General features: G+C 40.7%; 1 protein-coding gene and 1 long non-coding RNA gene across 2 annotated transcripts in view; one reads left to right on the top strand and one right to left on the bottom strand.

Annotated features, from left to right (window-relative positions):
• The window catches only part of ZNF385D (zinc finger protein 385D), a 1091058-nt gene that overhangs the window by 10501 nt on the left and 1058754 nt on the right, over positions 1–21803 (top strand). The window lies entirely within an intron of this gene.
• Positions 9102–15442, bottom strand: LOC132597216 (uncharacterized). The gene is made up of 3 exons (XR_009563630.1): positions 15254–15442; positions 14152–14515; positions 9102–10523 (listed from the first exon to the last, which is right to left on the bottom strand). It is a non-coding gene; the product is annotated as an uncharacterized lncRNA (long non-coding RNA).

The raw sequence follows: 21803 nt of genomic DNA, 5'->3' as shown, positions 1-21803 counted from the left end.
AGCCCTTGACAGTGGGACCGAGGAACTGAATTTTTAATTTTATATCATTTAAATTAATTTACATGTAAATATAAATGCCAAGTATTTACTGCATTAGACAAGGCAGTTCTACTAATTTCTGTAATTTTTTTTCCTTCTGTATCCTTTTTTTAAAAAATTTTTATTAGAGTATAGTTGATTTACAATGTTGTGTTAGTTTCTACTGTACAGCAAAGTGAATCAGTTATACATATACATATATCCACTCTTATTTAGATTCTTTTCCCATATAGGTATTACATACAGAGTATTGAGTAGAGCTCCCTGTGCTATACAGTAGGTCCTTATTAGCTATCTATTTTATATATAGTAGTGTGTATATGTCAATCCCAATCTCGCAATTTATCCCTCCACCTTTTCCCCCCTGGTAACCATAAGATTGTTTTCTACATCTGTAACTCTGTTTCTGTTTTGTAAGTAAGTTTACTGTACCATATTTTTTAGATTCCACATATAAGCGATATCATATGATATTTGTCCTTATCTGACTTAACTTTTTTCTGAAATTTTCAATCATAATTAATTCTGTATGGTGATAAGAAAATTTGAATCTAAAGAAAAATTTAATATATTTTATATTATATACTATAAATCATCATATTTTAAATACCATATACAATTTATAAGAACGATTGTAAGGGAATGAAGGGAATGCTTGGTTAAATATATGCAATTCCAAAATTATATTTGATACTTACCTTAGCATTCCAAATGTTTTTCCCTTCCACACTGTCCATTTTTAATTTTTTTAAATAATTGATTTTAGCTAAAGACATAAAATATGCTTATGGGAATTTTAAAACACTTGTAATTCGAGGTTTTATTTACTGAAAAAATCCCACTTTCAAAAATAGTTTTACTGAACCTACCATAAAGTTCACCTACTCAGTGTACAACTAAATGTTTTTCAGTATATTTGTAGAGTTGTGCAACCATCACCGTAATGGAATTTTGGAATATCTTCATCACCCACAAAGAAAATTCGTCCCCATCAGCTGTCATCCCCCGACCCATTTCCTCCCCAGCTCCTGGAAGCTCCTTTCTGTCTCTCTAGATCTGCTTATTCCAGATATTCGACAGGAATGGGATTATACACTATGGAGTAATGTATGGCTTCCACTCTGAAACTAGGTTCTTCACCCACAAAACCTATTTCTTTACCTGAAACAAAATAAGTAAATATGGTTCAGGATAATACATTTCACTTCTAGGGAGGTACAGAAGCTTCTGGAGAAGAGAAAAAAGTCCAATAAATGTTCATAGAGAAATGTAATAATTCATAAAACATCTACAAAACCAGCAGCTAGAAACCTCATGCAAAAAGTACTTACTCTCCTACCGAAAGTCACTATAACCTGGAAGGTGCAGAGTGGATTCAATGGCACAAGAAATTGTCCTGGGAAATGTGTCATCTTCTTAAGCCTGGTTTCATCCTCTCTCAGGCTCCCCGTGCAGTCCGCACTCATTTTCAGGGGCTGCCAGTTCTGCACGGGGTTCAGAAAGATTGCTTGGAGCATGTGATGTTCAGGGGTCAGTCAGGGGAGGATTCCTCTTACTCTTCAGGTGGTTTACCCTTTGAGAGGAACGCCAAGGCAGCTCTGCTTCTGCCCCAGTGTTTTACCCAGTTTTAAGTGGGTAACTTGGTCTAGCTTTTGCCTGCTGCTTCCTTCTCGCTTCTCTTCCATCTGCATCCAGATTTGTGTACACGGAGGGGTCTGGAGGGCCATGCTTTCTCCAGAACCATGACCTAACAAGCATTTCTCCTCTTCTTTTTTTTTTTTTTAAGGGAAGAAGTTGATTTATTTATTTATTTTAAATTTATTTATTTATTTATTTTTGGGCTGCGTTGGGTCTTCATTGCTGCATGCGGGCTTTCTCCAGTTGTGGCGAGCAGGGGCTACTCTTCATTGCGGTGCACGGCTTCTCACTGTGGTAGCTTCTCTTGTTGCAGAGCATGGGCCCTAGAGTGCGTGGGCTTCAGTAGTTGTGGTGCATGGGCTCAGTAGTTGTGGCTCACGGGCTTAGTTGTTCCACGGCATGTGGGATCTTCCTGGACCAGGGATCGAACCCGTGTCCCTTGAATTGGCAGGCGGATTCTTAAGCACTGCGCCACGAGGGTAGTCCTGAAGTGGATTTAGTTAGAGAGAAACAGCTCCACAGGCAGAGGGTGGGCCATCTCAGAAGGTGGGAAAGGACTATCCTCTTCTCTGAGCAATGAGGCCATATGATTGGCTCTTTCTTCTAGATTTTCTATCTATCAATAGAAGGCACCTCAGTCCCTCACGAAAATTGGTTCCTAGCAGTTCAGACTCCCCAATTTCTTATACAGTTCTAGGTATTTTGGACCACCAGATATATGTGGAGTTAAACCAAAGCTGGAAAATTCATTGTATTTTTCTTTGTTGTGCCATAGGACAGCTTAGTACAGAATCTGGGTGGGAATCTGTAGGTGGCGCCACCTGGTGGTAGGACCATCTGCAATACCTTCCACCATCCCACATTTTGGCTACTATGGAATGCTCCTGTATATAGAATTAGCTTTTTTTCTTACATTTGGTATGATGGTTCCCAGTTCTCCAGTACTACCAAAAAACCATCATGTTTCTCACATTCAGTAAACTGACTTCTTAAAAATCTATTTGTTTTACAAATAGACCTAAATGTAGTGAAAGTCTTGTCTAGAAAGTTTATCTTGAAATGGGCTGTACGTCAGTGGCAGCAAGACAGCTAGTGGAAAAGTAAGCATTTCGTTAAACGTTACAAGTAAAATGTTCAGCCCATTAGGAGTTATCTAGTGCTATGTGATCCCCAAAGAGAGACTGATTAACTGGTTTCTGCTTACAGAAATTACTGAATTCTGTCACGTGAGTTGCTTCCATGCCCAAAGGCACTTACCAGTGTTAACAACACTATCTCAATTGAATTAAAAATTAATCATTTCCATCACTGACACCATGAAAAAAGAGAAGGCTAAAGAGTATGGAATTTCTTGGAAAGCTATTTAAGTCAGTAATTTTAAAATATTAAAAGACCCAATATAAATCCAGACCTATGGAAGAAAAAGAAAATCTCTTCTTTCAACACCTATGGAATGTAGCACAAATAATTTCTGAATTGCAGGTTTTTTAGTCTTTTGGCATGTTCGATTTTTTCCACAATCCTTCCATTTTTTGGCCTCTAATTCTGTTGTATGGACAGATGCGACTAGTATACAAAAGATGACTCTGTTTTGGGGCCAGAACAAGGCAGAGTGGTGACCATTCCGGGCTGTGCCTTCGTGGGAGAATAAGCATTCTGATTTCAGGACAGACAGGCTTATTTCTTATGTTTCAGAAAGTTACTATTTCCCAGACTAGTAGGTTACAAGTATTACCCTACTTTTTCCTTTCTCCTTTCACATCCTTTGTCCTATAATTGTAAAGAATATATCCGGACACTCTTCTAACTATATCTGCTCAAGGTGACAAGAAACTTAAGCCTTCCTGAGTTCTTGTGGTTCCTTATTTTTCAATTCTACAAACATGTACTGAGTTTAGAAATGGTTGGAAGAAGAGTAAAACAGATGAGAGTAATCATGGATTTTTGGGCACTGAGGGAAACAGAGGCCAAGTGTTTCTAGACCTTGGAATCACACATCCTTGATCTGAGAGGAGGAACTACAGGTGTTTTTAGGAGAATCCTGGTGCTCTTGCAGGAGCAGTGGGCCAATACTCAGCCTAAGGATCAATTATAGTCTGTGAATTTTGATACTGACATTCCTTTACCTTGTGAATATTCACATCTCCCTGTGGCTTTGGGTGAATCCCCGCTGAAAGCAAGAATACAGCATCTCTTGATCTGTGATTACAGGTTTGGGAGGCCACATTAGCATCCTGACAGGCAGTGGAGATCAAACAAGACACTCTTAGTGTTCTGAAGGGAATTATGGTCTAGTAGGAGTAACTTCCGGGCAAACAATTTCAAAAGGGTGTTATATGTAGCATGAGAGAAAGTATGGATTCTGAAGGCAGCCTAGTAAAGAATGCAGGTATCAGTACTTCAGTTTGGGGAGCGTGAAAGGCATAATCCAATAGGTGACATTTGACCTGGATACTGAGGGATGAATTTTCCAGGTAACAAGGAATAGAAAGGGAATAGAGCTGCTGAAATAATGCCTTGGGAGAAAGGTATGCACATAGGCAAAAATGCTTTCCATTTTCATAATCCTTGGCTCTGTTAGCCCTTGAAATGTGAGTAAGAGCCCTCTTTGGGTTATTTTCTTTTTTTCCCCCTAATTTTATTGAAATATAGTTGACTTACAAAGTTGTATTAATTTCTTCTCTATATCAAAGGACTTAGCTATACATATATGTGTCTACATACATACATATATATGTCTACATATATACATATATAAGTCTGTGTGTCTATATATATATATTCTCTTTTATATTCTTTTCCATTATGGTATTCTGTAAGTTGATGTATGTGCAGTGCCAAATGGAATTTGTGCTCAAAATTGCCTAATCCATTAATCTTCAGGTGTCTTTCACTTTTCCCATTTGAATAACTCCAGTAGACTCCCTGCTCTCTCAAAAGGTTGGAAAACCAAAGACGAAACAGCAGCAGGCTCCCCGAATGATGAGTATTTATAGAAAAGACAGTTCACTTAGCGTTAATTACTTAGGGAAGTTAGGGGGAAAGTATGCGCTGAATGCCCATCATCTATTAGTTTAGAGTCAAACCAAGTATAATCTATGGATAATGGATAAAGATGCCTTTTTAAAGTGAAACCTTTTGCCATAGTGATGCAAACTTGCGACACCAGGGCTGGCTTGCGTGCTGAATCACTCAAATTGTGGCTCAATGCCCAAAACTCAATTTCTATTGTTCAGTGCCTTCTAAAGCATGTTCTGAGACTCAGCTTGTTCTAGCAGAACTTGGCTTTATTGAATTTTGCTTGATTTGTTCTTCCTTTTGAGTCTCTGATTAAAGTTTCCTACTCTTTTCAGCACCCATTTGTTTCTGCTTCCAGCGAAGGGTTTGCTTAGTTTGTTCTTCCTTTTTAGTCTGATTAAAGTTTCCTACTCTTTTCAGCACCCATTTGTTTCTGCTTCCAGCGAAGGGTTCGCTTAGGTAGCTCAGTCTGATTTCCCTTGTGGGCTTTCCTTTAGTGCAGAAGCCCTTGCAGCTAGAAACGTGGCCTTGAGCAGATAGTAACGACCACTCTCGGTAACTAATGACACCAACCCTTCTGTAACTTACCGTTTGCCAGACACTGTTCTAAATGCTTTCCTTGAATTAACTCAATCATCTTCACAAAAATGAAGGAGGCAAGTATTATTATTATTCCCATATTGTAGATAAAGAAAGGGAGGTGCAGAGAGAATAAAGAGCTTGCCAACGCTCACAGAATTAGTCAGTAGCAGAGTTCTGGTTCCATCTGAGTGGTCTGTGCTTCCAGCCACTATCGTCTGCTGCCTGTCAATGTCAGCCAGGGACCTCATGTGACTTAGCCCTCTTACTGATCACACACTCTATGGAAGGTGGGCACTTTAATCTCGATTGACATATGAGAAAACTGAGGTTCATTAAGCTCGTGTAACCAGCCCAAGTGAGGGGTAACTCGTAATCGGCTGAGATGGGTTTCGATTGCTAGTGCCTCTAGCATCAAATCCCTTGCTCTTAAACTGCATTGGGTACCATTTTTTCTCCCACACTGTGTCTCTGTTTCTTTGCCTGGTGATCTTTAAGTAGTGTCTGTTCTCTGATGATTGCCAGCTCTGAAATCCTCCCTGAGTTTCACCTTCACGTATCTGGGGGTGGGGAAGGGGTGGTCCGCAAACACTTCTGTAAGACCCAGCTAGTAAATATTTTAAGGTTTGTGGGTCGTGGGGTATGTCTCCAAGAGTGTGAGCAGCTTGAGGGCAGGAATTGCAACTTGTTCGTTGTCGCATCCCTGGCACCTCAGATAACGTCTGATAAATTCATTCTGAGAATTTATTTGTTATATGAATCAATACATGGATATAAAAGATTATCCTTGAAAGGATGAGGCTGAAAGTCTTGCTTATAAAACCTCTGTCTGATATACTCCTAATGCACATTAACTGCTTAGTACAAGGAGAAGTTTTTCTTAAAATCCTGATATCTCTGAAGGAAATGGATTTTCTCTCCCCACTCCTAAATATAATACTTAAAAAAAATAATATCAAAATACAAGTGGTCATCATCACTGTTGGCATTAATGTTGATGTGCATAGTCAGTGACTATAGTGTTTGGAGCCAGACCGACCTGGGATCAAAGAGTAATACTGCTGCTTAGTTTTATGACAATAGGTAAATCATTTAAGCTTGCCCAACCTCAGTTATAAAAGCTAATTTACAAGTTTTACAGCCTCTTTAAAAGATGTATAATGTCATAAATCATATAAAAGATCATAACATTATTGTGAATATTAAAGAACATATGTTCAAAATGTAGTGTTACACCCTACTAGTTGCTCAATTAACGGTAGCTTTGTTGTTGTGCTCTTGTTTAGATTGTTATCCATCATTTAGGTGCAAGTAATGATTAACACTACCAGGACAATGGCACCAGCCAGCAAGCTAAGGTTCAAGTGGCTCCTTTGAATAGAATAACATCAGGGTGGTCACTATTGACTCAGGCCAAAGGCAGGTTTCCAGTACCCTTTTGGAGAGAAGCCAATTCAGATCATCAGTCAAAGGCACTTTACTGAGTCAGATGCTATGAGAACAACTAGGGCAAATGAAGAGGGAGCCTCTGCTTTGAGGAGAGTATCATCTAGTTAACAAGGTGATATGCCAAGGGGATAGAGGACACTGTGAATTCTACTACGGTTGCTCAGTTTAAAAAATGTGGCTTAACATTCTAGAGGATGAAAAGAAGCTATCTAGTCATAGGATCTTCAAAGGCTCCCTTCCTTCTAGAAAATGATCCATTATTTTCTTATATTAAACAGTTAGAGAAGGGTGACATAGGATGCTGAGGAAGATATTGCTCCTCTGCGTTCCCATTGGCAAGCACAGTGCCTGGCATATACTACATGTTCAATAAAATAGGGTGAACGAATTAATGAATGAATAGAAGATGCTCTGCACAGAACATGGAAGGGATATGGGATGGCAGTAACATTGACTGGCTCTCTTCTCCCCTCTGTATTACATATTTAAGTTCATTACCCACAACTAATTCACGGAAAAAGAAAAATAACCATGTCAGCATCACCCTTACCACGGCATAAAACCCAAAGGGCTATTGATGAAATTTTAAGTAGATTACCATACCAAACCTTACCAGGAGCATAACCGTAGCTGAAATAAATATCTTGTCAGAACCACTGATTCTTACTTGGTCCAAAGTTTCATTTGGAAGCAGCATGATTTCTTTTAGGCCCTAATTGTAAAGGCTAATTCTGTACAAATGAATGCTGCTCAAATTTGAATGTACAAAAAATCACCTGGGAATCTTGTTAAAAGGCCAAGTCTGATTCCAGAGGTCTGGGATGGGGCCCAAGATTCTGCATTTCTTAAAAGCTCCCAGGTGATGTTGATTCTACTGCTTCATGGACCCCATTTTGAACATCAAGGTCTTGGCCACCGCCCAACATATCTCAGGCGCTTCGTCTCTTCCCAGAATTCACTGTTGGTTATTTTGGTGTCCCTACCCTCATTTCTACTAATTTCAGAATTAATATGTTGCAGCATATTAATTTGTCATGAAGTCTTCAAGTCTACGGAGCAAGGTCCTTTTATTTGAAAAGTACTACAAAGTGGAGGCAAACCTCAGGGGTTTCTGCATTGGAGAAGGGCTTTTGTGCCTTCCCTGAGGATATTATATTTGCATGCGGTTTGACCACATCAGTATCATAATTGCTCATTACAGATCATAATCCTCCTGGGAAGGACAACGGATGGCTTGAAAGCAACAGGGAGCCTCACAATTCTTATCAGACTTTACACAGCCAACTTAGCCTCAAAGAGGTCAGAGATAACGCTGTAACATTTTCTTATCACGTGGAGAATGAGTGTTACATAGAAAAACGAATGAGTGTTTTAAAGAGGTGGCTATTAAATCCTGTCTGAGTCCCTGTGCATTTATAATGCAATTTTCAGTTTATGAATACCTCTCTGGCGATAAGCTAGGCAATTTTATCTCCTAAATTTTCAGTGAGTCTTAGCATATGATTTAAAATACATATATTTTAAAATAGTAGCAATTTACAAAAATCCACTTGCACTGGATTTTCCCAGTTTTAGTCAACATTTCCCTTGGGATTTTCCTTACCACCGCGGATATACTGTGTCACTGCTGTGAACGTTTTCTCACTTGACAATGTGTTGACATTTTTTAGAAAATAATTCTAACGCACAATGCCAAGCATTTTCTAATGCTTGAAATAGCTAGTGGCATAAAATACTGACACAAAAAGCTGTTTAACCATTACCAAAAAAGAAATAGAAAGTTTTCAGGGAAGTACATGGTCAAGATGTTTTGAAAAGGATACATACGATTTGTGTGTGTGTGTGTGTGTGTCCCATAATTTCTTTTATTGTCTAACAATAACGTTTTCTTCCCATATAAGAATTTTAACAAAGAATTTGTTGCCAGATTTAACTAGAAAGACAATTAACTTCAGAAAATTATCGAAAATTTTGGCTTCTTTCAAACCCAAAAGATCTTAGGTCACTAATGGCCCGAGGGAAAGACAAAAATCTGTTATGTCAATAAAATGGCCAGGCCCAACTTTGAACTTTAAAGAAACTAGAAAAGAAAAGGAAGCCCAGCTCTCTCTTTTTCTATCTTTTTCAGGAGTTGCACGATCTGATCCAAGAAATGTTTAAAGACTGTCTTACTTCAGAAATGAGAGATGTCTAGAGAAAATTAGAGAAACATACTACATGATGTCAAAACATCTGGTGTTTACAAAGGTTTATTTTATCCAGGGCATTGCAAAACAACAAAACAAAACAAAACAAGCAAACAAACAACCCATGCCCTAGCTTTCTGAGAAGAAACAGGGAATGATTAAGTGAGAGATTGGCTGGTGGTCAAGGCGGGCAACGTGTATACTCCAGGTCATACTTGCCAAGAAGTAAAATCATTTTTGATGGAATATGCATTTTACAGGCTAGGCTAGGCTATGCTGCAGAGACCATGTCTTCCCCTCCGACTCCCCCTGAGAAAGTGGTTGAGCACAATACACGGGGTTCTATGGGTATCTGAGTGCCTCGCCAGGGCAATTCTGATAGAGACCCAGTAATTTCAGGCTGTTCTGCTCCTATTAGCTCCTGCAAACAATACCAGGTTTCTGAGGGCAGAGAGGATGGGGAGAAACTCCAAGCAGCTCTGAATGTTTTCAGATGTTACAAAATCATTACTACCCACGTGTCTTTAGTTCAAGCAAATAGTATGGTCCATCTACGTTCAAAGGGCAGTGAAGTACAACCGCCTTGCGTGCCAGAAGGTAATCTTACCACAAAGTTCTCTGTATCCATATATCTCCTGATTCATTCTTTTTTTTCCCTTCCATACGTCACTCTGTTGGCTTCTTAACCTCTCACCTAGACCACTGTTTAGCCTCACCCACGAAACTCTCTTATTTCCCGCCTCCTAGCTCTTGTCTCTCTCATACACGGTCACAAAATAAGTTTCCCCAAGCCAAAGAGTTTCTGATTTAACCTCTAGCTCCAGATGACCCATTATTTCACTCCTGGCCCATTTCCTAATGTGTCATGACACTGCGGGGTTCAGTGTGGTTGGGACCACATAATTGGGATCACCAGCAGAAAAGCAGATATCTCAAACCAACCTCAGCCGCCGTAGTTGAGAAAACGCTGCAGAAAACTGTCCAGGAGCAAGCTTCACCTGAGAGAGTAGAACGACAGACAGAATCTGGCATCCATCCAGACAAGCAGCTGGCATTGAAAAGGCCCATCCAAGAGAGGAGTGGGTCTCATTTCAGTTAAGGTAAGAATTTAGGCACATTGACTGCACATATATTCATGCAGGCAGATCCAGCAGGAAACGGAATCTCAAACAGAAAACTGGGATCTAGGAATAGATTCATCAGTGCACCGTGTTGAGGAGTAGGGATCTACGTTGGAGCACAGGATTATGGCAACTTATGAAGATAGGAACTCACGTTTGAGAAAACAGCTAGGACTTAAAGACACCCAGTCATCTACGAGGCACTGGCTTTTAAATCGTTCACTGCTACTTCAAGTGAAACATTCAGATTCCAGTATAGAAGTCAGATGACAGCAGAGATGCTCTGGTTGAAGTCATCGTGGTCTGCACCTCTTCTCCCTGTAGCCTAGCTCTACCCCAGAAGTGACGTCTCCAACGCCCCTAGGATTCCACTGAACAACTATATAAAGTCTTAGTTGAAAGGAACATGGCGGATGTACAGGTGGCAAAGCAGGAGGTCAAACTTCAGAAGTGTTAGCCGTAAGAGCACCCGAGCGGTCTTGTACTGAGAGCCCTGTGTGAAGAACCAGGTCAGGCTTTTAAACCCCATCCGACGGAGGCACATTAGACCTAGATCTGGGAACAGAGGGGAGGCTACAGAGAGGTGCTAAGGGACCCTGAATGTGTCTTCTGGTTTCTCTGGAAGAAATGTCCCCATGATGATCAAAGGCATTTGTTTTTGGGGATCCTAGACCCTTACACATTTTCAAGAACTTTGCTCCTAACGTGCTTTCTCTCTTGCATCACCAATGTCTTTCTCCACACAGGACCATTTTCTGCAAGCACATATGTGTTCTAGAGCAGCGATCCTCAAAGCGTGGTCCCTGGACCCGCAGCATCAGTATCACCTGGGAACTATAATGCAAATTCTCACCTTCCACCCAGACTTACCGAGTCAGAAACTCTGGGGCCCAGCAATTGTTTTTAATAAGCCCACCAGGTAATTGTGATGTAAGGTAGAGTCTGAGAACCAGTGCTCTAGCGAATCCACTTAAAAATAAACAAACCACAAAAAACACACTTAAACTTGGCCCTTTATTCTCCTACAAGCACTGTCCAGTCCCCTATTCTCATCCCCAGTCAAACTCCTTAAACATCTTGTCTACACTTGTCCTCACCTCCCACATGGCTTTTAATCTGACTTCAGTCCCTGCCATACCAAAGAAAATGTCCTTTTCAAGGTCACTCAGAATCTCGGCTCCAAGATCAATGGGCACTTGTCTTTGGTCTCTTGTAAGCATGTTTCAGTCAATTTCACCCTTTCTAGAGACATTTTACCTTCTTGACTTGCAGGATACCACGTTGTTCTCTTTTCTCCTATGAATGTTTGGTTTTCTTTGCTAGCTTTTCCTTCTTTACCTAATCTCTAGAGATGGGTTTTCTACAGGCTTTGGAACCCCTCCTGTTCCTTTCCGTCTGTTCATCCTCTCCCAAGGGTGATTTCACCTGCTTCCAAAGTTTAAATGCCATCTCTACCTGATAAACCCGAATTTAGATCTCTAGTCTGGACTTCTCTGAGCTACAGAGCTGCAAATTGAATACTCCTCCTCTGTGTCTTCAATATCACATGTTTAAAACAGATATACTGAATCACACCCCCTGATACACACAGCTTGGTCTCTTTGCTCCAACTTTCCTTATATCATTCCTTGGTACCACCATTACCCCCTTTGTGCAAGCATAAACTTTGAAGCATCATCTTAGAACTCCCCTTTCTCTCTCTTTCCTCCCACCCATCTGATTCTGTGATAAGTATTACTGATTCTATCACTAAAATAGATCTCAAATTTGTCCATTTCTCCCTATGTCCACTGACATCATCTTGGTCAGGACTCCCATAGTTTCTCATCAGCACACAAGTTAGCTACCTGGCCTCCCAACCTTCATTCTGAAATGCTGTGCAAATCCATTCCCGGCACAGTACTGAGAGATCTTAAAATATAAATGAAATCACACATTCATTCGTTCCTTAGAAGCCCAGATTTCTTTCCACGGGCAAAGGTCCTAACCTGATTGGTGTCTTGCCAATCTGAAGTGTCATGGGTGACCCATCTCCTCGTCACCCCCTGTACTCTGGCCACCTTCACCTTCAGACAGTATCAGAAGCTCTCCTGCTTCTCTCCTGACTCTGAGTTTGACATTGCTTTTCTCTCACCTGGAGTGCTGTTACCCCAGCTCTTCCCGTGGCCCCCTCCTTCTTGTGTTTCAGCCAAAATGACCCTCTCATTGGGACTCAGATCATCATGCCGTCTGAAATAAATTCCCACCTGTTATTCTCTAGTCCTGAATCCTATGAATTTCCTTCACAGCACTTAATACAATCTGTAGTTATGTGATGTGTCTGTCTGTTTGCACGCTGTCGGTCTCCCCACCAGAAAAAACTTTCCGTGAAGGCTGTGTGTATCATTTTTCGTTATATTCTCAAGACCTAGATAAATCCTGGCAATTGACAAATATGTTTTGAATGAGTCGACGAATGAATGGATACAGAGGTGTGAAGAACAAACATAACACAGGTCTTGAAATGCAGTGTTTTCGGGATAAAATTCCAAAGCCTGTCATTAAATAGCTCCTCCCATAGGGGACATGTTTCCTTTCCAGCCGTCCTTCCTGCATTTACTTGTGTCCCTCTTCTCTGTGAAGGTGTCTTTAACCGTTACAGTCTTCTAGCTCTAGTCACACATCTTGCACGTTTGCTATGGTATGGTTATTTATTTGGCGTGTATCCATATATGTCTTATCCAGCCAATCCCCATTTATTGAGCAGCTTCCCCAAACCCACCAGAGTACTTGGAGTTTCTAGTATGGACTGTAGTGATCTTGAGAGGAGTGACAGATTTTCAAAGCCTCACAGCATTGAGCAGGGGGCTTTGCACAGGGAATGCATTCAACAAATGATGGATGATTAATTGAATCCATCCTTGATATGTGTGGCTATTAGCCAGTTGAGTAAACCTTAGGGCAAGTGTTTTAAAAATCAAAATTGCCATTGCAAAATTTTTTTTTTTTTCTGAAACTCAAACAAAGTGATCCTGTATTTTGAAAGGATTTTGAAAATCTCGGACAGATCTTCCTTTTTAGCAAATATCCATTTGCTTTCCAGGCCCACGTCCTGACTACCACGTATTCGTTGTATGATCTTAAACAAATTTCAGAAGGACACTTCACCTTAGTTTTATTTTCTGGGAAATGTGTACACACAGGGGATATAACAATACCTACTTCATAGAATTGTTATGCTTTCACGTATGTTTGTTGCTTAGTACAGTTCCTGGCATAGAGTATTAGCATAGGATTGTTTTTATTTGGAACGTTTGCTCTACGCCAGGCATTTGTGAGAAACAGGATGCAGTTATCTTTGACTAGTAGCCATTCACAGTGTGTTAAAGCTGATTGTAACTGTACAGGTGATTCTCAGCATGGACCACCTCCAGGTTGCAAAGACATTTTCTCCTGTCTGCCACCTAGTTCTTAGAGATGGTGAAGATGCCAACACTGTCACAATTAGTTTAATCAATAAGTATGTTTCTGTTGTCTTTGGGAAGCTGTGGTAGAATGAATTGATCCCAATTAATTGCCCTCCTTGCTTCCACATCCTTTCCATATAACTGTGTCGTGCCCTCTCCCTCTGACACTGGCTTGACCGTATGACTGGATTTAGCCATTTCAATATTAGAAGACACTGTGTGAGTATCACTTCTCTGCCATGGCAAGACGGAATTCTCAGGTGTGCTAAGTAGAACCGCCCCCAAAGATGTCCACACCCTAATCTCCGGAAGCCGTGGAGATGTTTATGGTACAAAAGATGTTGTAAGAACCAAGACTTATTACCTGACCTAAATGCAGTCCAACCCCCCAGGAATGTGACCTTGAACCAGTCAACCTGGAATTATCTGGTCAGCACTAGTGAGGTGACCTTTCCCGTCCCCTTAGGAAGGTGACCTTGCCTGAAGCAATGCATTCTTCGCTAATAATTTCCTTTTTCAGTCCCCTTTCTGCCTTTAAAAACCATTTGTTTTCTACAGCTTGGGGGAGCTCTATTGCTAGGTGGGCTGCTGCCTGATTCATGAATTGTTGAATAAAGCCTATTTGACCTTTAAACAAGAAGACGTTGCTAAGATTTTGTAATTAGGGTTACATACCTTCAAATGGGAGGTTATCCTGAATTATCTGTGTGGGACCAAGGTGATCACAATGTCCAAGCAGAGAACTTTCTCAGGCTAGAATCAGAAGGTGGGCAGAAGAAGAGGCAAAGAGAGAGATACTGCAGAAGGGAAAGAGTTTCCAGGCATAAGAAAGAGGCAGTGCAATGCTGCTGGCTCCAAGATGCAGGAACCCACAGACGAGGACCAGAGGAACACAGCCAACAGGGCAAGAGGACTTCAGCGCTGCAACCATAGAGAAAGAGATTCTGCCAACAACCCGAAAGAGCTTCGAAACAGATTCTTCCAAGAGCCTCGCGATAGATCCTAGGTGGCGCGCAGCTTGGCTTCAGTGCTGGGAAACCTGGAACAGAAAAAGCAGCTCCGGTAACCCGGGCTTCTGACCTGTACGACTGTGAGATAAGAAACTTGTGTTGTTTTAAGATGTTAAGTTTGGTGATAGAAAAGGAATACAGCTTATGTCAAAGGGTGTTCTGCCTATGGTTTCTGGAAACCATATCTTGTCCGGCCTTACATTTAGGTCTTTGATCCATTTAGAGTTTAGTTTTGTGTATGGTGTTAGGAAGTGTTCTAATTTCATTCTTTTACATGTAGCTGTCCTGTTTTCCCAGCACCACTTGCTGGAGAAACTGTCTTTCCTCCATTGTATAGTCTTGCCTCCTTTGTCACAGATTAATTGACCCAGGAGCTTGGGATGAACATACACACACTACTATATATAAGATGGATAACCGACAAGGACCTACTGTGGAGCACAGGGAACTCTACTCAATATTCTATGATGACCTATATGGGAAAAGAATCTGAAAAAGAATAGATAGGTGTATAGGTATCACTGAAACACTTTGCTGGACACCTGAAACGAACACAGCATTGTAAATCAACTCTACTCCAATAAAATTAAAAAAAGAAAGGGCATACACAGGGCTGGGGTAGAACAGAGCTCAGCTGCCCGACTCTTCCCAGCAAAGGGTCACGTACAGGAGTCAACCGCTAGCCAACCCTAAGGATGTGCCCAGCCAGGATCACAGGACCCCAGCCAATCACCCACAGGCATGAGAAATACACAGTCCTTACCCACCTCTGATGCGTTATGGTTACTCCTTAGGCAACATTGCTGTGGCAGTGGATATCTGACACGGAGGCCAAGGAAACGCCAGGTGCATGTTTGGCTTTTTTTCATGAAATGCTCTCTAAGAATGGTGAATGAGAAAAATCTCCCGCTGATTAATTATGAAGTTCAATCACAGAGCCAGGTCCCATGGTAGATTCTGACAGAAATGCTCTACAAGGAAAGGAGACGGAGGCTTTGGATTGTTTATCTGTATTATTGATTAGATATTGATGAGAATTCTTTGCATTCAAGGGGAAGTGGAAGTTACTAGCAACTTCACTTCTAGCACAAGCTCTTTTTGTTTTTTAATGTCTGGCCTAGTCAGCCCAAATGATCTTCACATTTTGGAAAGTTCGAGTTCATAAAAACGAAACAAAACTTACCAGCCAAACGGCTTCTTTGCCAAATGAATAAGTAAACAAAGGAAACAAACAAAAAATCCAAATGAAGCAGTTGAATACTTAGACTTAAATGAGTGAGAATCTTCGCAGAGTTAAATAAAGCATAAAATGGATATTTCCACTAAGGCTGTCTTAACTGAAGCAGCTATTTTTTTAAAAAAAAATTAATGTAATTCTGGCTTAATTTAGTTTTGTTTTATCAAGTCAGCAGAGTTAATTCTATGTCAATAAAAAAAGAAACTCAAGCTGTGCGAATCATTTTACGCTGTATGTGGATTTCTGGAGGAAATACTGAAAACATATTTAAATTGCACCCCAGGAACTGTGAGTACGTTTCATTTTACATGAAAAAAAAGAAGGGTTTGTGGTTTTGGAGAATAAAATGGAGGCAAAGGGAAAAAAAACTTATATAATTCAGTGTTTGGGACACTGTAGGGTACCAATCGAAGAAATTCCCTTCCAGGCCCAAACCAAACATTTCCTAATATATTGTTCTTCAAATCAATACCAGATTCGGCAAGGCTGGGGTTTGTGGCTGCCCCTTTTAAGGGAAGTATCCACAGTGTTTTATGAATGAAGGAGACTTGGTTCCCAGTGGGGTGACAGCAGAGAGGTTCTTGTGCACGGCTCAAGGTGTTAGCTCTGACCCCAGAGTGATGTTATCTGCTCTTAGAGTTGCAGGCATTCACCATGAGCTTGTCCCTGTAGGTAAATAATAACTGATTAAAGAAACTGTGAAAGAGAAGGAAATAAACCAGCTACATGATCTGTATACAGCGTGACCTCACCTCTGCAGCAGTCTCTAAAAAGAAGACAAAGCAATTAAAGTTTACACACCATGTGCTGCAAGAAGATGTAATGGAAGCCAGCCAGCCATTTGCTTTACAGATTGTTTTAATGGATTCAAGTTTATCCTGGAGTGTATGTATGAGGAGATGGGGTAGCAGGAGATTTGAAGTCTGTTTCATCTATCCAGGCTAGCCCCGTTTTCCTCTGTACTTTGAGAAGAATGGACCCAAGCCTTTCCAGTGTCAACTATAAATTGACAATTGACACTTGCCATGGGCACTTGCCATCTACTTCTACAAGGATTAAACCATGAGCCACTGCAGCTGCTGACCTTCAACACCCCCTGAAAAGAGTTCAGGGTGGAGATCAGAAATGAGGCACTCTGTGCTCTGGGTAAAACTGGCAGAACAGGCCTTCAGATCGTTAGATATTTTCAGGAGAAGATTTTATGAGCCCAATTCTTGCATCTCCTCATATTTAGAAAAGCACTAAATTCCTTCATGGTGATGTCTGGTCCTTGTGACTAGCAGTAACCTTCCAGAGACTAGCAGAAACCTTCTGCAAAACATTAGTGCTTAATTGCGTGTACTCCCCTTCACCAGAACCACATATATACTGACCTTCCCCCCTACCTCTTTGGAGCAGTTTCTCAGAGCTATCTGAAATGCTGTCTCCCGGGCTGTAGTCCTCATTTTGCCCCAAATAAAATTTGACTCACAACTCTCACATTGTGCATTTTTTTTAAGTTGACACCAGGAAAGGATAACTTCATGTTCAATTCCTCCTGTCAGCAGGAGGGGACTGGAAGCTTGGCAGAAAAATGTGTGTGTGTGTTCCTTAGTACAGAGACATGAAGGAGAACTCATAATCATGGCTGATACTGCAGAACATATTGATATATTATTACCTGATTATGGCAAAGAAAAAATTCTTCAAATGCTACTTCCCTGTGGTGCTTCTGCCTATGAGGTCTATTCCTACAGCTCCAGAGGTCTTGTCATCTGATAGAATCTCTGAATTTTTTAAAAAACATTCCTCCAAAAGTACATGATTTATTTATTTTAATTGGGGATCAGATGATATGCTTTTGACATTATTATTTGCATTTTGAGTTTATTATTCATTTGTTGCATTTATGAGGCATTTATAAAGGCATTGCTCTAATGTATCTAATATCTGGATGCAGACCATTTTTATACTCCATTCACCCCTCCCTATTACAATAGCATTTTCAGTAATAAAACAGACAGACATACATATACAATGAAGTTTGCACTCACCAAACAAAAATGTCACACCTTGCAGCTGACATTCTGTTTCGCTGTTTTAAACCTTGGACATAAGTAAAAAACTCCAAGTGGTCATATGGAATGATAGGATTGAACCAATTCAAGTTCCATTTCTTTGTTTTCGCAATCATTACGTTACTACTGTTGTTAATTTAAAATCTAACATTTAAATGCAAAAATCTTAGTACCACAGGGGTGGGAGACATGAACAGTGCCTGAAGTGTGTTTGGATGATTCCTGACTGCATGAACTTGTAAAATGAGCACACGTAGCTGAGTCCACACATGTTGGAGGCTCTGTGACCAAGAGTTCCCCAAATTAACTTCCATGTAGAATGTAAGGTTCATTAAAATATAATAATAAAAATGTGCTAATTGGAAACATACGTGTGTGTATATTTACAGGTTATATATAAATATAATTGCATAATTATATATATGCTTATGTATATAATCCTTCCGTTTATCATTTAACCATTTGAATTCCAGCAGTAATTGTAGCAATTTTTTAGAATTTAAAGGAAAGATTTTGGGGGCACGGAGTATTTTCCTGGCATTGTTGAAAATTGCTGGAGTGTGGTGATAATCAAAAACAGAGCAATAGTTCCTTTTTTACTGTGGCAAAATAAACGTAAAATTTATCATCTTAACCATTTTAAGCTTACAGTTCTTGGCATTAAGTACAACCACACTGTTGTGCAACCATCACCACTCTCCATCTCCAGGACTTCTTCATCCTCCCAAACTGAAGCACTAACCCATTAAACACTCCCTCCCCATCCTCTCTCCCCACAGCCCCAGGCAACCATCACTCCATTTTCTGTCTCTATGAATTTGACTATTCCAGGTGCCTCCAATAAGTGGAATCGTATAGAATTTGTTCTTTTGTGTCTGGCTTATTTCGCTTAGCAAAACGTCTCCAAGTTCTGTCCACGTTGCATACGCGTGTATCAGAATTTCATTCCTTTTTAAGGCTGAATACTATTCCACTGTAGGTATATACCACATTTTGTTTATCCATTCATCCGTTGATGGACATTTGGGTTATTTCCCCCTTTTGGCTACTGTGAAAATCCCGCTGTGAACATTGTTGTAAAAATGTTTGTGTCCATAAAGCAGACCAATTTTTAGTTGGCTTTATCACCTTTAAATCTCCACAAATGCTTCCCCTTATCATCGTCATCTGCCCAGCATCCCACACTTGGTACTCCACTGTATTGTGGCACAGCGATGTCAGGGAAAGAGAACTATTGTGGTAGGTAGGAATTTTGCATCAACAATCTTCGCATCAACTCTATAGCTGTGTGATTGTGAATTTCACTCTGTTCCCTCATTACTAGAATAAGATTGCTTGATGAAATCTAAATACTATCCACCCCAGCTTATGATTCTGTGAGTGCAGGCAGCACATCAGTGGAATACGACCCTATTTAAAAGCACTTTCCCCTTTAAGCATCTCTCTTAAACTTCACAATAATGCTGTGAGGTGAGGTCGGTTTTATGGTCTTTTCCATCCTATGAGGACAGAGATCCTTTCCTGTTTTGCTTATTAACATCTCCCAAGACTAGAACGCTGCCTGGCTCATAGAAGGCTCACAATAAAAATTTGCTAAATAAATAAAATTTTCAGGTGATATAAATGGAGTTCAGAAAAGTTACTTACCTTGAATCCTTTACTTAATAAGTAGTACCTGTTCTGGAACCAAGTCTTCCAATTCCAATTTCTTGCAATTTTTATCACTCCATTTTGACACACTGTCCTTTCAACTGTAGGAACAAATGTTTATGAGTGATGTGTCTTGCTAAGGACTTTCACATTCATTATCTCATTAATCTTTACAACCCCCGCCCCCGCCGAAGTATTGAGGATTGTTCCCATTTTATTGATGAGAAAACTGAGCTCAGAGAGTGGAAGTGACTTGTCCAAATTGGTAAGTGGTAGAGCTGGGATTTAGACCCCAGGCTTCCAACTCTGGAAGGAGGCTCTATAAATAAGTGATCAAAATTAGCAGACTCTGCTACTTGAATAAAAGGAATTTGAACTTAGCCTCCAAGGTATTGCGGGGTAACTTCAGCAAGTTATGGAAACAGTAAAATAAGCAAGATTTGGGCAGGAAATGAATGGGTCTAGCTGTTCAGAGGGGGCTTGTTGGGAAATAGTGAGAGAGGAGACTGGACCTGCTCCAAAAGCACGGGGCTGATGCAGTAGGTATTGAGAGAAGATCAGCATGGGAGACGTCTTCTTTATTTCGGGGCAGATCTGCAGTTGCTGTTTGGTTCAGCTGTCTCTTACTCAGGTTTACAGAATAAGGCATTCAATTCCGTGAATTCATGAAGATATAATCAGTCTCTGGTGAGCTGATTCATACTAGCCAAATTATTAGATAGTGACTCATAAATCAGAGTTGTTTTACAGTAGGAACAAACACCTGAGACCTCATAGATCTGGAAGGTGACGGGAATGCAGTAGTAGTTGTGGTAGGGGGGTTGGCAAGCATCAATACTAGGAGTGGTTTTAGCTCAGGAGATAAAATAAAGCAAACGATTTCTTCCCACATATTAAATCACATCAGAGAGAACCGATATGCTTTCTTGCTCAAGTAAGCTGATGCAATGCTATTCTAAACTCTAGAAGTGTCTGTCTACTCTCCTTTTTAACACCAGAATAACATTCTCATTTGGACAATTTTCTCATGTTACAGTCTTGAAGTTGATAGCTGCAAAGCTGCTTCAGAGCCCTGGGTTGGGAGCTGAGACCCGTGTTTTGTCAATGATTAGACAGTGGACTTGAGCAAGGCACTTCCAGAAATAGGCATAAATTTCCTCATCCATGTACAGAAGTGTTGGGGTAGGTGAAAATGAAGATTCCATTCTGCTCCAATGGACTATAATATATTTAAAAACTCCGAAGGGTACATATTTATTTTTAAAGTGGGTTTCCTATAGTGGATCTCTGCTGTCTTTTTGACTGCGTATCTATTCACCTTGTCACTGGGCTTAGCTGGTAACCAAGAGACCTAAGGGAATTCCTGATGTAGATTTTTAATAAGTCTTTGCCATGGACAGAATGTTTGTGTCCCCCACAAACTCACCTTTTGAAATCCTAACCCCCACAGTGAGGGTATTAGGAGGTGAGGCCTTTGGGGGGTGATTAGGTCATGAGGGTGGAGCCCTCATGAATGGGATTAGTGCCCTTGTAAAAGAGAACCCAGAGAGCTCGCTTGCCCCATCCACGGTGTGGGGACCCAGGGAGAAGGTGGCTGTCTATAAACTAGGAAGTGGGCTCTCACCAGACACCGAATCTGCTGGCGCCTTGGTTTTGGACTTCCCAGCTTCCAGAAATTGTGAGAAATAAATGTTTCAACCACCTATTCTACGGTATTTTAATTATAGCTGGCCGAACAGATGAAGACAGTCCTCTTGTTTTCAGTTCAACCACCCCTCTCTGCTTTTTCTTCTTCCTGGTGGTTAACTTAATGCAGACTCTCTGGGGTCTGGACTGGTCTTTGTCCCCTACAACCCCTAGGTGCTCCTATGTATTCAATGCTCTGTTAAGTCAGATGCCATTCCTGCTTCTGCTGCCCAGTTTCCCCGCCCTGGTGGACATCCCTCCTCTGCTCTTTTTTCCTTCCTGTTTTCATTGTCCTTGCTGGTTGTATTTTTTGAAATGTCTGTACTGTCCTTTTCATGGGGTTTCAGGAAGTAAAGGAATAAACACATGTATTCCTTTTGCCAGGTTTAACCAGAGAGATCACCAATGTGATATTTGATTAAAGGGATGAAATGGAAAATGTTGGGGAAAATTATTTTGGCAGCCACGTGTGAATAACGGAGTGGGATGGGTCAGGAACCAGAGACAGGAAATCAAAGAAGGCTGTTTCCCTAAGGATGATGAAAAAGGATGAAATAGGGGTTTCTGATGAGAACAGGTTGAATCAGAAAGTTATATTTGGAGGAAGAGTAAGTAGGGTGTAATAACTTTTAAGGGACTGAATAACCATGGTCAACGGGGAAAGAAATGGAAGTAAATACTATGATT

Source organism: Globicephala melas, chromosome 4, assembly GCF_963455315.2.
Source record: "Globicephala melas chromosome 4, mGloMel1.2, whole genome shotgun sequence".
NCBI classification, from domain to species: Eukaryota; Metazoa; Chordata; class Mammalia; order Artiodactyla; family Delphinidae; genus Globicephala; species Globicephala melas.
This window is presented reverse-complemented; position numbering and strand designations above follow the sequence as displayed.